The following is a 13,307-nucleotide window of genomic DNA, read 5'->3' on the forward strand; positions in this document are numbered from 1 at the left end:
AGTTATTAAGAGGAATGGTCAGTTGGCACCAGTTTAGGGTCCAAGAAAAACCATCGCAAGGGAAAGAAAGAAAACTGAGACCAGGCGGAACTGGTGTCCACATCAGATTACTTGACTTGAAGTAGGATCAGAGGGATTGTATTGAGGTGAGAGAATCGTAGGTCTTATCATTGGAAGGACTGATGCTAAAGCTAAAACTCCAATACTTTGGCCACCTCGTTGCGAAGAGTTGACTCATTGGAAAAGACTCTGATGCTGGGAGGGATTGAGGGCAGGAGGAGAAGGGGACGACAGAGGATGAGATGGCTGGATGGCATCACCGACTCGACAGACGTGAGTTTGAGTGAACTCCAGGAGTTGGTGATGGACAGGGAGGCCTGGCGTGCTGCAGTTCATGGGGTCGCAGAGTCGGACATGACTGAGTGACTGAAATGAACTGAACTGAACTGAACTGATGAGGGCTATAGGACTTAAGTTGGGGATATCGTTCACAAACAAATGACATCTGTTCATGGTATCGTGGGTGGGAAAGACAAAGAATGATCCACTCAGAATCAGAGATGGAGAAGGGGTGTAAACAGGGGGTAAGGTCTTAGGCAGACTCCTACACTCCTGAGAGTGTCCATTAACAACAGAACCTGCTGCCAACTTTGATCATTCATCTGGCTGCTCCCACAGGACTCATATTAGAGGAGGAACAGTGGAGGTAGTCACTGATATTCTGCAGTGACCCTTTATGCCTCATGGACCTACTCGTGAGGAGCTTTGTATAGCGGCCAGCTCACCATGTGCCCTCTCTCAAGTACCTGAGAAGAAACCAGAGTCAGAGTCTCCTGTAGGACACTTTTTCCCCAGCATCATAACCCTGCAATGCCCAGCCTCATACCTCTCCCTGCAGACACAAGCTTGCTCAGAGTCCCACCTAAGTCCTATCTCATGGGCCTCTGCCCTCAAGTGTGACACACACTGAGAATCACACAATATCTGTCACCACAGCTTCTCTCAGAGTTCCAGTTCAGCCTTTCTCCATTGTCTTTCTTTCTTTGTATCCTCCAACCCCTGCTCTGCTCTTCTCTGGGCACAGGGCCAGTCCCAATCATTGAAACTCATGACTCCTTTGTGTTGTGTATTAATCAAATGACCTCCATTCAGCACAGTCAGCTTCCTTTCATCTACTTTTTAATGTTTGCATCTTGTTTCTGTCACCCATTTTATTTTTTGAGAGTTCTCAGTGTGCATGTCTTTAAGCTGAGAATGACTTCTGAGGCTGGGAAATGTATTGCCAGCTGTGGAAGAGTCCCGCAAATAAATTCAGGGCAACAATCTGGTATCTTATAATAGGGACCTCAGAGGAGGGCACATGTTGCCCTCTCTGGATTTCCCCAGATGTTTGGCAGGTAGGTCCCACCTGGAGGAAAGACCTTTCTGGAAGCATTTCTTGATCGAGTTGTCAGCTTTTGGCACGTTTGTGCGCCTACTATAGATGTTGAGGGGAGGGGAAGGATAGTGAAGCCCCACCCTTTAACCACTTACTTCTCAACACTGAACACCTGGCATCTACTCGACACTGTTTGCCTGCCTCCTCCACTTTTCAAGTGGACACCCACAAATAACGCCACAGATCCCAGTCAATGTTTCATACAACTGGAGTTGTTTTTTTTTCCAAAGTGAAGAACCTCCAACCTCAGTGCTCTCAGTAAACAACCAAAACTGTGCCAATCTCTCCCACCATCCAGGAATCCCCTGGCTTTGATACCCACTACATCTCCTCACACACAGCTTCCTCATCCCTACCAGGTGGTTGTTAAGCCCTAAATGTCACTACTGACCCCTCCTTCCCTCCTCCACTCTGGGCAGTCTCATTCATTCCTGCTCACCTCAATTAAGAAAGGCCAACAAAAGATAAGCACCTTGTTCCTGCAATAGCAACAGGTACAAGACAAACAGGGTCTTGGAGCAGAGTCTCAGTGTGAAGCCAGTCTTTTTCCTCCAGATATTTGTTGAAGGCAGAGGCTGCCACCTCTGACTTCTCAGGCTCTCTATAGTCCTGGCATTCATAAGGCACAAAAATGTGAACAGGAATCGTACCTATCACTTTGAACTTTTTTGATACCATAGTATGTGTCCTGAGTACTAGGCTGTTGAAACCACATTGACTAACTGGATGTCAAATGAGAAAGACTAGGAATAGAAATGGCCTAGGGGTCATGTAATATGGTATAACATGGAGACTGCTGAAGTCTGGTTTAGCATACAGTGACCCAATTTGGGAACAGGGAATTTCAAATGGAACATGACAGTTGTTTTCAAAGACTTGAGAAAGGCCATATGGAGGGAGTTCAATTTTATTTTAGATAGTTCCCAGTATGTGGGGGAGGAGAGAAATAGGACCAATAGGTAAAACTTATAGGAAAGCAATTTTTAGCTCAATATAAAAATAGCACTTTGCTAACAATTTGAGTGGTTCAAATTGGATCAACTGTATTATGGATTAGTGAGTGTCCCACCACCAGAGATATTCAAATAGGCAATAAATCTTCTACTCTAAATAAACCTACAGATTTTGGGGAGTTCCCTGATGGTCCATTGGTTAGAACTTGGTGCTTTCACTGTAGGGGTGTAGAGGCCTAGATTCAATCCCTGGTCAGGGTACTAAGATCCTGCAAGCTGGATAGTGCAGCCAAAAAAAAAAATCTCTACATTGGGTGCTATAATGGAGCAGATGATCTCTAAAATTCTAATTTTAACTTCTTATGATCATCATATCAAAGAGAAAAGGAAAAATTGGAAGGCCAAATTCGGGACAGTTACCTATTTGTTGATCCTCCATGACATGCTATGATATTGTGGTTTTGGGTCAGGTGCTGGACAGAGTTGTGGAACCACCAAGAATAAGATTAGATTTCTGGATTCGTTCAGTCATTCATCCATTCAGGTGAAAATAAATGGAACTATAAACAAGAAACGAACGGTAGAGGAGTCAGTGTCACTAACTCTCCCTGGGTAGGTTGGTAAGGACTCCACAGCTGAGATTACACTCCATGTGCTCAGTCACTCAGTCGTCTCCAACTCTTTGCAACCCTATGAACTGTAACCTTCCAGGCAGGATCCTCCGTCTGTGGAATTTCCCAGGGAAGGATACTGGAGTGGGTTACCACTTCCTCCTCCTGAGGATCTTCCTGACCCAGGAATCAGACCTGAGTCTCCTGTGTCTCCTAAGTTCCAGGCAGATTCTTTACTGCTGAGCCATCGGGGAAGCCCTGTGACACTCCATGGTAGAACTTTTTAGAGGGATGAATACTCCCCAGGGAAGCCATCTTAGAGAGATGGGTTTCCCATGCCAGGCACCAAAAAAGACCAGAAAGGTCTTGTTCTATGTGCAGACACACGGTCTCTCATGTACAGAAAATGCCAGCATGAGAAATACAGACCCATCATTGGTAACTTAAGGTCACATAGCAAAACTGGACCATCAGCAAAAATATGTAGTGGTGGCATAAAGAGACATGACCCCATAAATAATAAAAGGATTTCTCAAATAAGGGCCTGCCATGGGCTTCCCTTGTGGCTCAGCTGGTCAAGAATCTGCCTGCAATGCAGGAGACCTGGGTTTGATCCCTGGTTTGGGAAGATCCCCTGAAGAAGGGAAAGGCTACCCACTCCAGTACTCTGGTCTGGAGAATTCCATGGACAGTATAGCCCATGGGGTCTCAACGAGTCAGACATGACTGAGTGACTTTCATTTCACTTCACTTCACTTCAAAGAGAGAGCAGGACTTCTGGGAAGCCTTCCACATCATCTCTCCCTCAGCACCCTGTTTCAAATTCTCTAAGGACTAGTCTTTGTTCCTCTTTTTATCACGCAGATCTCCTTGATGAGACATGATGAGGACAAAACCCTTTTGTTTTTTCCATTTCAATCACCATGTAATGGATGAGGTGAGGAGCCTAAGGAGAGGACATCTGAAAAGAGGTTCTACGTTAGAAGCAGAACTTAAAATATTTCACGGGATATTAGAGGCCAGTGCCCATGAAGTCAAGCAGGTCTGACTTATACTATCTCTCTATTAATTCATTCAGGGTTTCTGTTGTTATTTTTACTTCTATCAATACTTTATATTTTACCTTAGTAAGGCCTCAAGTAAGTTGTATTTTCCACTCAACCTCACATGCAATTATCAAGCATCTGCTATGCATAATTCCACCTTGCTTTATCTATGCTTCTCCCCTGTCACTCAGTCATTCATTCACTACTTCCTGGTTAAACCACACACCACGTGTCAAGCACTGCTTAAGACTGAGACAAAATCCCCCATTTCCCACAGGAATTTCTCTTCTGTGCTCCCTGTCCTCATCACCTTTCTCAGCCCCCAGCCATGAGCACAATACAGAACACATCTTTTAAAACTGCATTCTCCAAGTGGGCCTGCTTCTTGAGTTGCCCACTCTGGATAAAACTGGGACTATAATCCTCAGTTAGAGCTCAACAGATTCAGAATGTTATTTATAACTCTATCTGAAGGGTGTCTTACCTAAGGACTTTATGGAAACAGTAACTGAGGATGGTTGGACTTCTTAATACCATATTATACTTTAAAGAAAATTAAATTCTTGGTCTCTGCTTCCATAATTGCTGCAATTTCCTAGTTGAAGTGTCCTCATCAATTGATTTCTAAAAATACTTCTCTTCCCTCAACTCTACTGAAGTCCAGCCTCCACTGAACAATGAGGCAGAAATGACTTGTCTGACTGCTTCCTGTCTCTTTCTGGGGCTCTGACTGCTCTCTTAATGCTTCTGTGTTTCAGTTGCTCATCTGTAAAATAACCTAATAATAGTAACTACCTCACAGGATTAGAGAGATGATCAAATGAATCTAACTTGCTTTAAACTGGAATTAGAGTGCTTTAAAGGAGAAACAAGTTTAATAAGTGTTTGCTAATGTTTACTGTGTTGTTGCACCTTTTGCCCTTCCCCTGGTCTATGGTTTTACTATTTCAAATCCAAAAGACACAAACTTTACTATTTGACTCTAGTAGATACCCAATAAATAACACATAGAAGTCATTAACAAATTTGTACATGAAACACAAGTCCTGTCCTCCAAAAGGTCACAGTCTGTAGGAGAATCAGACACATACCCAACCCACTACAATGAGTCTATCTGTTAAAGACCATAGGACAGTGGTATGAGATGCTAAGGGAGGCAATTACTTCCTACTGGAAAGATTAAAGGAAATAACATCAAGGAGAGTTGGCAGTGAGATCAGTTCTAAAATCTGTATTGTCTAACTCCCCACTGGGGTATCTCACCTGTGGGACAATATCTGTTTAATCTCTATTCAGAAAAGATGATGAATCCCACATGGGGAAAGGGAGGCTGAGAAAGGATTTATTCATTCCCTAATGAGTGATATCAGAGCTTCAAACCTGTAGGTACCACACAGCTCTTTTCCCCCCAAACCCCATAGCTATTCAAACTTGCCCCAACTTTCGAAAATGCAACTGATGATCATCTGTTATTACTGGAGCATGACTATAACAGCATCACCCTGTTTCCAGGCCACCAAAGTAAACTTTAAAACTACATCTTATGCTCTTCCTCACTAAACCCTAACACAAGTCATAGTCTTATTCCATTCCCAGTCATGTTTAAAGTTCCCTCTTAGTTGATGCCTCCCAGAGCTCTCATTCTTCAAGTACCACATACCTCTTTATCCCACTGTTACAAAGAGGAGATGGAAGTTCCCATGTCTAGGCATCATATCAGGGGGATAGTTGATGGCTATGGACGCTTGCTGGGTTAAGTATGCAATGTATGCCTGAGGGGTGGAACTTCCATACAAAACAAGTTTTCAGGTAATAGTAGAAAACACCACCTCCAACTCATGTCAGGTCAGTGGCTCAGTCACGTCCAACTCTTTGTAACCCATTGACTGCAGCACTCCAGGCTTCCCTGTCCATCACCAACTCCCGGAGCCTGCTCAAACTCATGTCCATCGAGTCAGTTTTGCCATCCAACCATTTCATCCTCTGTCATCCCCTTCTCCTCCTACCTTCAATCTTTCCCAGCATCAGAGTCTTTTCCAATGAGTCAGTTCTTTGCATCAGGTGGGTGATCAAAGTATTGGAGTTTCAGCTTCAGCATCAGTCCTTCCAATGACTATTCAGGACTGATTTCCTTTAGGATTGTCCAACTCATGTAGGACAAGATTATTTGTGGCTAGGATATAGTTTACACCCAACCAGTTGTCAAAAGTACATATGCTGCTGCTGCTGCTGCTAAGCTGCTTCAATTGTGTCTGACTCTGTGCAACCCCATAGACGGCAGCCCAGCAGGCTCCCCCGTCTGTGGGATTCTCCAGGCAAGAACACTGGAGTGGATTGACATTTCCTTCTCCAATGTGTGAAAGTGAGGTTGCCCAGTCGTGTCTGACTCTTAGCAACCCCATGGACTGCAGCCCACCAGGCTTCTCCATCCATGGGATTTTCCAGGCAAGAGTACTGGAGTGGGGTGCCATTGCCTTCTCCAAAAGTACATGTAAATAACCATTAAAAAGAACAAGAAAAGCAGTGAATCCCATACATTGGTTCATGAAGCAGTCACCAGTGGGCTGTAGAAAACCACCTGGGGAACTTGGAACAAATACAAATTTCTGGATCCACTACCTCCAAAGATTCAGATTCAGAGCATCCAGAAATCAGTATGCTTAACAAGACTCCAAAGAGATTCTTCTGTGTGGGTATGTTTCATAACTTCCAGACCAGTGACATCTGTGCACAGTCACTAAGGCAGTCATGGCCAAGGTGAATTCATCAGCCTCCCCTGGACCTGGTGATGAGATGGACAGTCTATAATTTCTCCAGAGCCTCAGCAGCAAACCACACAGCAGTGATCAGGAAAGGGAGCCGCTGTGTGTTTATTTGCAGGCAGCATGCCACACTATCAGATTGTTTACAGCAGATTGCTCTCACAGCCTGGAAGGTCATGACAATTTTCTTTGATCTGACACAAGATTTTTACTGCTGCTTTTCAAAGAGCCGAACAAAAGTTGCAAAGGCACAGAGTAAATGTGTGTTATCAGAGGTGTGAATGAAGAAATATTTCCTAGCTAGAGTGTGATGACTATACAGAGTTCAAGGAGTTTTTGAAGGGCACAACTTAGAACAGCCTGTGATTCAGATTCCTCCTCCAAATGACCTTCTTTGTTGAAATTTTTCATTGTCCTCCCATCTTATTCACTCCAAGATGGTAACATAAGGAGGCAGGCAGGCTAAAGATGAGGCATGGTTGTGGGGAACTTCTATATCTGTGGCTCCATATATATAGAGGGAAATAGGTAGAGTCTCTACATCCTTTTTTCTAGGCCTGCCTCCTTCCCCTTTGTAGGGCATGTTCCCACTAGACCCAAAATAATAAGTGCACTGAAAGGTGTGAGGGTGGAGAAGCAGAGCAGTTTACTGGGGGAAAGAAACTCTGAAGGCAAGGCGCATAGCTTGCAGTTTTAAGTATGGTAGCCTTAATTATAATGTGACTTTCAGCAAAGACTCCAAAAGATAAGAATATGAAGCTTGCAGATATTGGAGGAAAGCTGTTCTAGGCACAAGAAACCACAAGTGCAAAAGCCTGAGATGTCAAACTTAAGGAACAAGGATCCTAAGGTGGTCAGAATGGAGTGAGGGGAAGAGAAAGGAAGAGAAAATGATATCGGTGCAGTAATGGGTTTGGGCAAGGAGCAGATCATGGAGAGCATCCCAGTACAGTCCATGGACTCTAATCCTTATTGTGCAGGTTTTTACCACAGGTTTAGCATAATTTATGCTTTAAATAGATCACTCTGACTGCTGTATTAAGAACAGACTTAAGGGAAGGAAGGACAAAAGCAGGGAGACTAGTTAGGGGCTACTGAGAGCAATAACCCTAGTGAGCCATGCTGATAGCGGCAGTGGTGAAAAGTGGCGGAGTTCCAGATATATTCTGAAATTAGAATCAGTGACGTTTTCTGATGAATTAGAAGTGAGGTATGAGCACTGGATCATTGAAAAAGCAAGAGAGTTTCAGAAAAACATCTCTTTCTGCTTTATTGACTATGCCAAAGCCTTTGACTGTGTGGATCACAATAAACTGTGGAAAATTCTAAAAGAGATGGGAATACCAGACCACCTGACCTGCCTCTTGAGAAACCTATATGCAGGTCAGGAAGCAACAGTTAGAACTGGACATGGAACAACAGACTGGTTTCAAATAGGAAAAGGAGTACGTTCAAGGCTGTATATCGTCACTCTGCTTATTTAACTTATATGCAGAGTACATCATGAGAAACACTGGGCTGGAAGAAGCACAAGCTGAAATCAAGATTGCCGGGAGAAATATCAATAACCTCAGATATGCAGATGACACTACCTTTATGGCAGAAAGTGAAGAGGAGCTAAAAACCTCTTGATGAAAGTGAAAGTGGAGAGTGAAAAAGTTGGCTTAAAGCTCAACGTTCAGAAAACGAAGATCATGGCATCTGGTCCCATCACTTCATGGGAAATAGATGGGGAAACAGTGTCAGACTTTATTTTGGGGGGCTCCAGGATCACTGCAGATGGTGACTGCAGCCATGAAGTTAAAAGACACTGACTTCTTGGAAGAAAAGTTATGACCAACGTAGATGGCATGTTGAAAAGCAGAGACATTACTTTGCCGACTAAGGTCCATCTAGTCAAGGCTATGTTTTTTCCTGTGGTCATGTATGGATGTGAGAGTTGGACTGTGAAGAAAGCTGAGCACCAAAGAATTGATGCTTTTGAACTGTGGTGTTGGAGAAGACTCTTGAGCGTCCCTTGGACTGCAAGGAGATCCAACCAGTCCATTCTGAAGGAGATCAGCCCTGGGATTTCTTTGGATGAATGATGCTGAAGCTGAAACTCCAGTACTTTGGCCACCTCATGCGAAGAGTTGACTCATTGGAAAAGACTCTGATGCTGGGAGGGATATAGGGCAGGAGGAGAAGGGGACGACAGAAGATGAGATGGCTGGATGGCATCACTGACTCAATGGACATGAGTCTGAGTGAATTCCAGGAGTTGGTGATGGACAGGGAGGCCTGGCGTGCTGTGATTCATGGGGTCGCAAAGAGTCGGACATGAATGAGTGACTCTAAACTGAACTGATGAGCAAAAAAAAGAGGAGTCAAGGATGAGTCTTGGTCTTAGAACCAAGATGGAAGAATTTCCCATTATCTTTAATGAAAAAGACATGGAGAGACAGATTTGGGAAGAAGTATCAGGAGCTAGGGCTTCCCTGGTGGCTCAACAGCAAAGAATATGCCTGCCAGTGCAGGAGACATGGGTTCAGTCCCTGGGTCAGGAAGATTCCCTGGAGAAGGAAATGGCAACTCACTCCAGTGTTCTTGCCTGGAGAATCCCATGGACAGAGGAATACGGCAGGCTACAGTCCATGGGGTCACAAAGACTCAGACACATTGAGTGACTAAAACAACAATTGTTGTTTCAACAATTTAATTGTTTAAACAATTGTTTGTTGTTTTTAACAATTATTTTTTACAAACAACAATAACAACAATCAAGAACTAAGTGACATACATGTTAACTTTGAGATGACTATTAGATATCCAATTGGAGATACAGAAAATGCAGACTGATACATACAGCCAGCACTCAAACTATTGCATAGTAAGCAACAAATATTAGCTCTTATTATGAAGATTTGAGAATTCAGGTTCTTCGCCCTTTTATTATGGTTCCATACACTGTGGATACTATTCAAGAAACATCACTTGAAAATAAGTCCAATCCCCATGTCTTTCCCACGGTCACTACATTAGTTCAAGTTCATGATCTCTTAAACTGCTTCCTCCTAACTAGTTCCCATATCTTCCCCTTCCCATCCACTCTCACAATTTTCAAAAACTTCAAAGCATTTCTCTACTGTTTGCACTCTCCTGTATAGAAGCTTTCAAATACGCCCCATGCTTAATAAATAAAATGAAAGATGACCTAGGCATTCAAAATCCTCCATAAATTGGCAGTAAACTTCCTTGCAGTATTCTTTCTACTTTTGTGTATGTTTGGAAAACATTGTAATAAAAGTTTAAAACAAATGTATGAGAGAGATTAAATTATTAATTCTAAGGAACACAGTCCTAGAGAAAAAGCACAGAGAATGACTTTGGGACATAAGAAGTGGTTTTATCTTTTGAAGCTGGAGAAAACCAACAAAGGAAATGCGAAAAGACTGCTAAGAGGCAAAGGAGGGAAGTGAGAGAAAGCAAGACCTCAAGATTCTCAGCAAAGGAAAGGCAAAGTTGTCTCCCTATAATAGAAAAGGAAAAAAAAAAAATCCAGGAAATTGGGGTTGGTGTTGAGGTGGAAGAAATTTGACACAGCCATTCACGTCACCAGAGAGAACAATGGTGGAAAATCAGCACATACTCAAAAAACACCAAGGGCCTGGGAAAAGATAGGTTGCATGGTTTTACAGAAGATCTCACCTAGAAAAGAAACATCCACATTGTCTCTGGGGGTTTCAGTACTCTGAACAAAGAGGTGCATTATTTGGGGATTTTGGAATTTGTCAAACCCAGTTAGAAGTAGTTTCCTTATTCTTTGTTCATATATTTGTTTTTATAATAAAGAGATGTTTATTATCTCTTGGATAAAACCATACAGATGGCTCTACCTTTTACCAGTGCCCAAGGCAGGTTCTGCCCATGGTACATTATTAATCCCCAAAGATCACACTACTCCTCCCAACCTAGCATGTATAATAATAATAAGTACCAAGCCTCCTTATTCTTTAAATAGGCCAGTTCTTACCAGCACAGTTCCTGGTGGATATAACCTCACCAATACATTTTTCCCCCATAACTCCTAGGATAATTGATAACAATATTAAGTTCTTAGTTCCTATTCCTGCTTTCTTATCTAGATTGGTCTCTAAAGCAAAAAAATAGCTGCCAGTAAATGTTCTCAGTATTGTTCCTTTTGTCCAAATCTCATTTTGGACAGTAGGTAACTTTTTTCTGCCTCTATTTCTCACAGTGTCCTTTGGATTCTTTTTTTCTCCCCAGTCAGACGCTTTAAAACCCCATTACAATCCCTTGCCACAAACCTTTTTTTTTTTTTTTTTGCCACAAACCTTTAGAATTCACATAAATGGTGCCCCAAACACCAGATATAAATTTCTTCCAAGCTTTGCATGATTACAGTTGGCTAAGAGATACTCACACTACAGGGGTCTTCACTATACAGAGAAATTAGCAAGTCAATCTTAGTTAGCCTTAAGAAGGACTTTGTGGTGTGGAGAGAGGCACCTAGGCTGACTCTTCTTGGGGAAGGAAGAGGTACAGAATAACAAATTAAGATATATTGACACCTGATTACTTAAGGACCTGGTTCATAGCCATCCAGAGAAACTGCCACTTCCTTGCTGTTCATGGGCTCAAAGGCCTCTATCATCATGGAAATTTCCTGCATTTATGGAAAATCTCCAGGAAAGCAGAATGGCAAAGTCCTATCTGTACTGGCCTGAAGGATATTGTTCTATCTGAAAATGCTGAATTTGCTAATTAAAAACTGGGTATAAATTAGATTCCCAGGGAACAATTTCACATATAAGAGGAAAAAAAAAAAAAAAAAAAACCTGCTCTTCACATGATATTGGATCTATAAAAGATTTTGCATTGAGCCTAGCACATAGCAAGTGCTCAAAACTACTAGGCTTCCAGCAAACTGAATTTGGTGAATAAAAGTAGGCATGCATGGAACTCCTGAGATTCTAATAATGTTCTGTTTCTTGACTTAGGTTCTGGTTACACAGGTGTGTTCAGCCTGTAAAAAATCATTGACTTGTTTATGTATGATCTCCATGCTTTTCCCTATTCCAATATTTTTCATGAGTTTCTTTACCGAATAAGTGCAGGAAGAAAGAAAGAGTCCTATTTTCTATGATAACAGTAGCTTATATTTATCCTTTATAACACATAATTTAAATTACATAATTATTTATGGAAGTTGTGTGATTACTTGTTTAGCATCCATATCTCCTGCTGGATTGTATATATCAAGAACCAGAAGTTCTGTCTTTTTTTTTCATCATTATGTTTCTATCGTTGAGCAAGATGCCTAGTCCATAGTAGATGCTCAACAAACATTTGTTGAATGAGTGATCTGATTAATGATTAAATCTGAAATCTAGCATTAATTTTAGTTGGATTAAAAGTTAGATGATACCTTGGATAAGACATACACCTGTGTCCCTGCTGCATAAGGAATAAATGAAACAGAAAAAAAAAATTTAAGGTGGCTCTCCATTTCTCTATTGTGTAAATTGCTGAAAATAAATGTCTGACTGCTTTGTTCTTATTTTTATGGTATACAGTTTTTCATCTTAGCAGCGGTTGCTACATTGCTTTCCCTCATTTTAAGTATATTAGTGAATCTTCACATTTATATGCAATAAACTTTATGATAAGGTCACAAAAGACCCATGGGAAGAATAAATATAAAAATCAAAACCTGACATTTTAATAACAATAAAAATACAAAGAAATAGCCTATGCCTAGGAGAGAAAAAGTACCCAGTAAGCACCAAATGAAGAGAGGAGAAAGATATTATGTCAGAAGAGGCAGAAGCAAGGGAAGATGAAGGCATTTTAACAAGAGTTTCAAAGAGCTGAGAGAAAAAGTATGTCTTTAGTTGACTGGATGTGAATATGGAGAGAGAGGACCAAAGGGGTCCATTTAGAAAGACATTGTGGTTGCTGTTTTTCAGTCGCAAAGTCATATCCAACTCTTTATGACCTGATGGACTGCAGCAGTCCAGGTTCCTCTGTCCTCCACTATCACCCAGAGTTTGCTCAAATTCACATCCATTGAGAAAGGTGATGTTATCTAACCATCTCATCCTCTGTCATCTCCTTTTCCTCCTGTCTTCAATCTTTCCCAGCATCAGGGTCTTTTCCAATGAGTCAGTTCTTTGCATCAGATGGCAAAGTATTGCATTTTCAGCTTCAGCATCAGTCCTTTCAATGAATATTTAGGGTTGATTTCCTTTAGGATTGACTGGTTTGATTTCCTTGCAGTCTAAGGGACTCTCAAGAGTCTTCTCCACCACCACAATTCAAAAGCTTCCATTCTTCAGCGTTTGGCCTTCTTTAGGCACTAACTCTCACATCTGTACATAACTACTAGAAAAACTAGCTTTGACTATATGGATCTTTGTCAGCAAAGTGATGTCTCTGCTTTTTAATATAAACACAGGCCCAGGTGAAAATCTGGCAAAAGACAAGCCTTGAGCCAG

Source organism: Ovis canadensis, chromosome 12 (genome assembly GCF_042477335.2).
Source record: "Ovis canadensis isolate MfBH-ARS-UI-01 breed Bighorn chromosome 12, ARS-UI_OviCan_v2, whole genome shotgun sequence".
Taxonomy (NCBI): domain Eukaryota; kingdom Metazoa; phylum Chordata; class Mammalia; order Artiodactyla; family Bovidae; genus Ovis; species Ovis canadensis.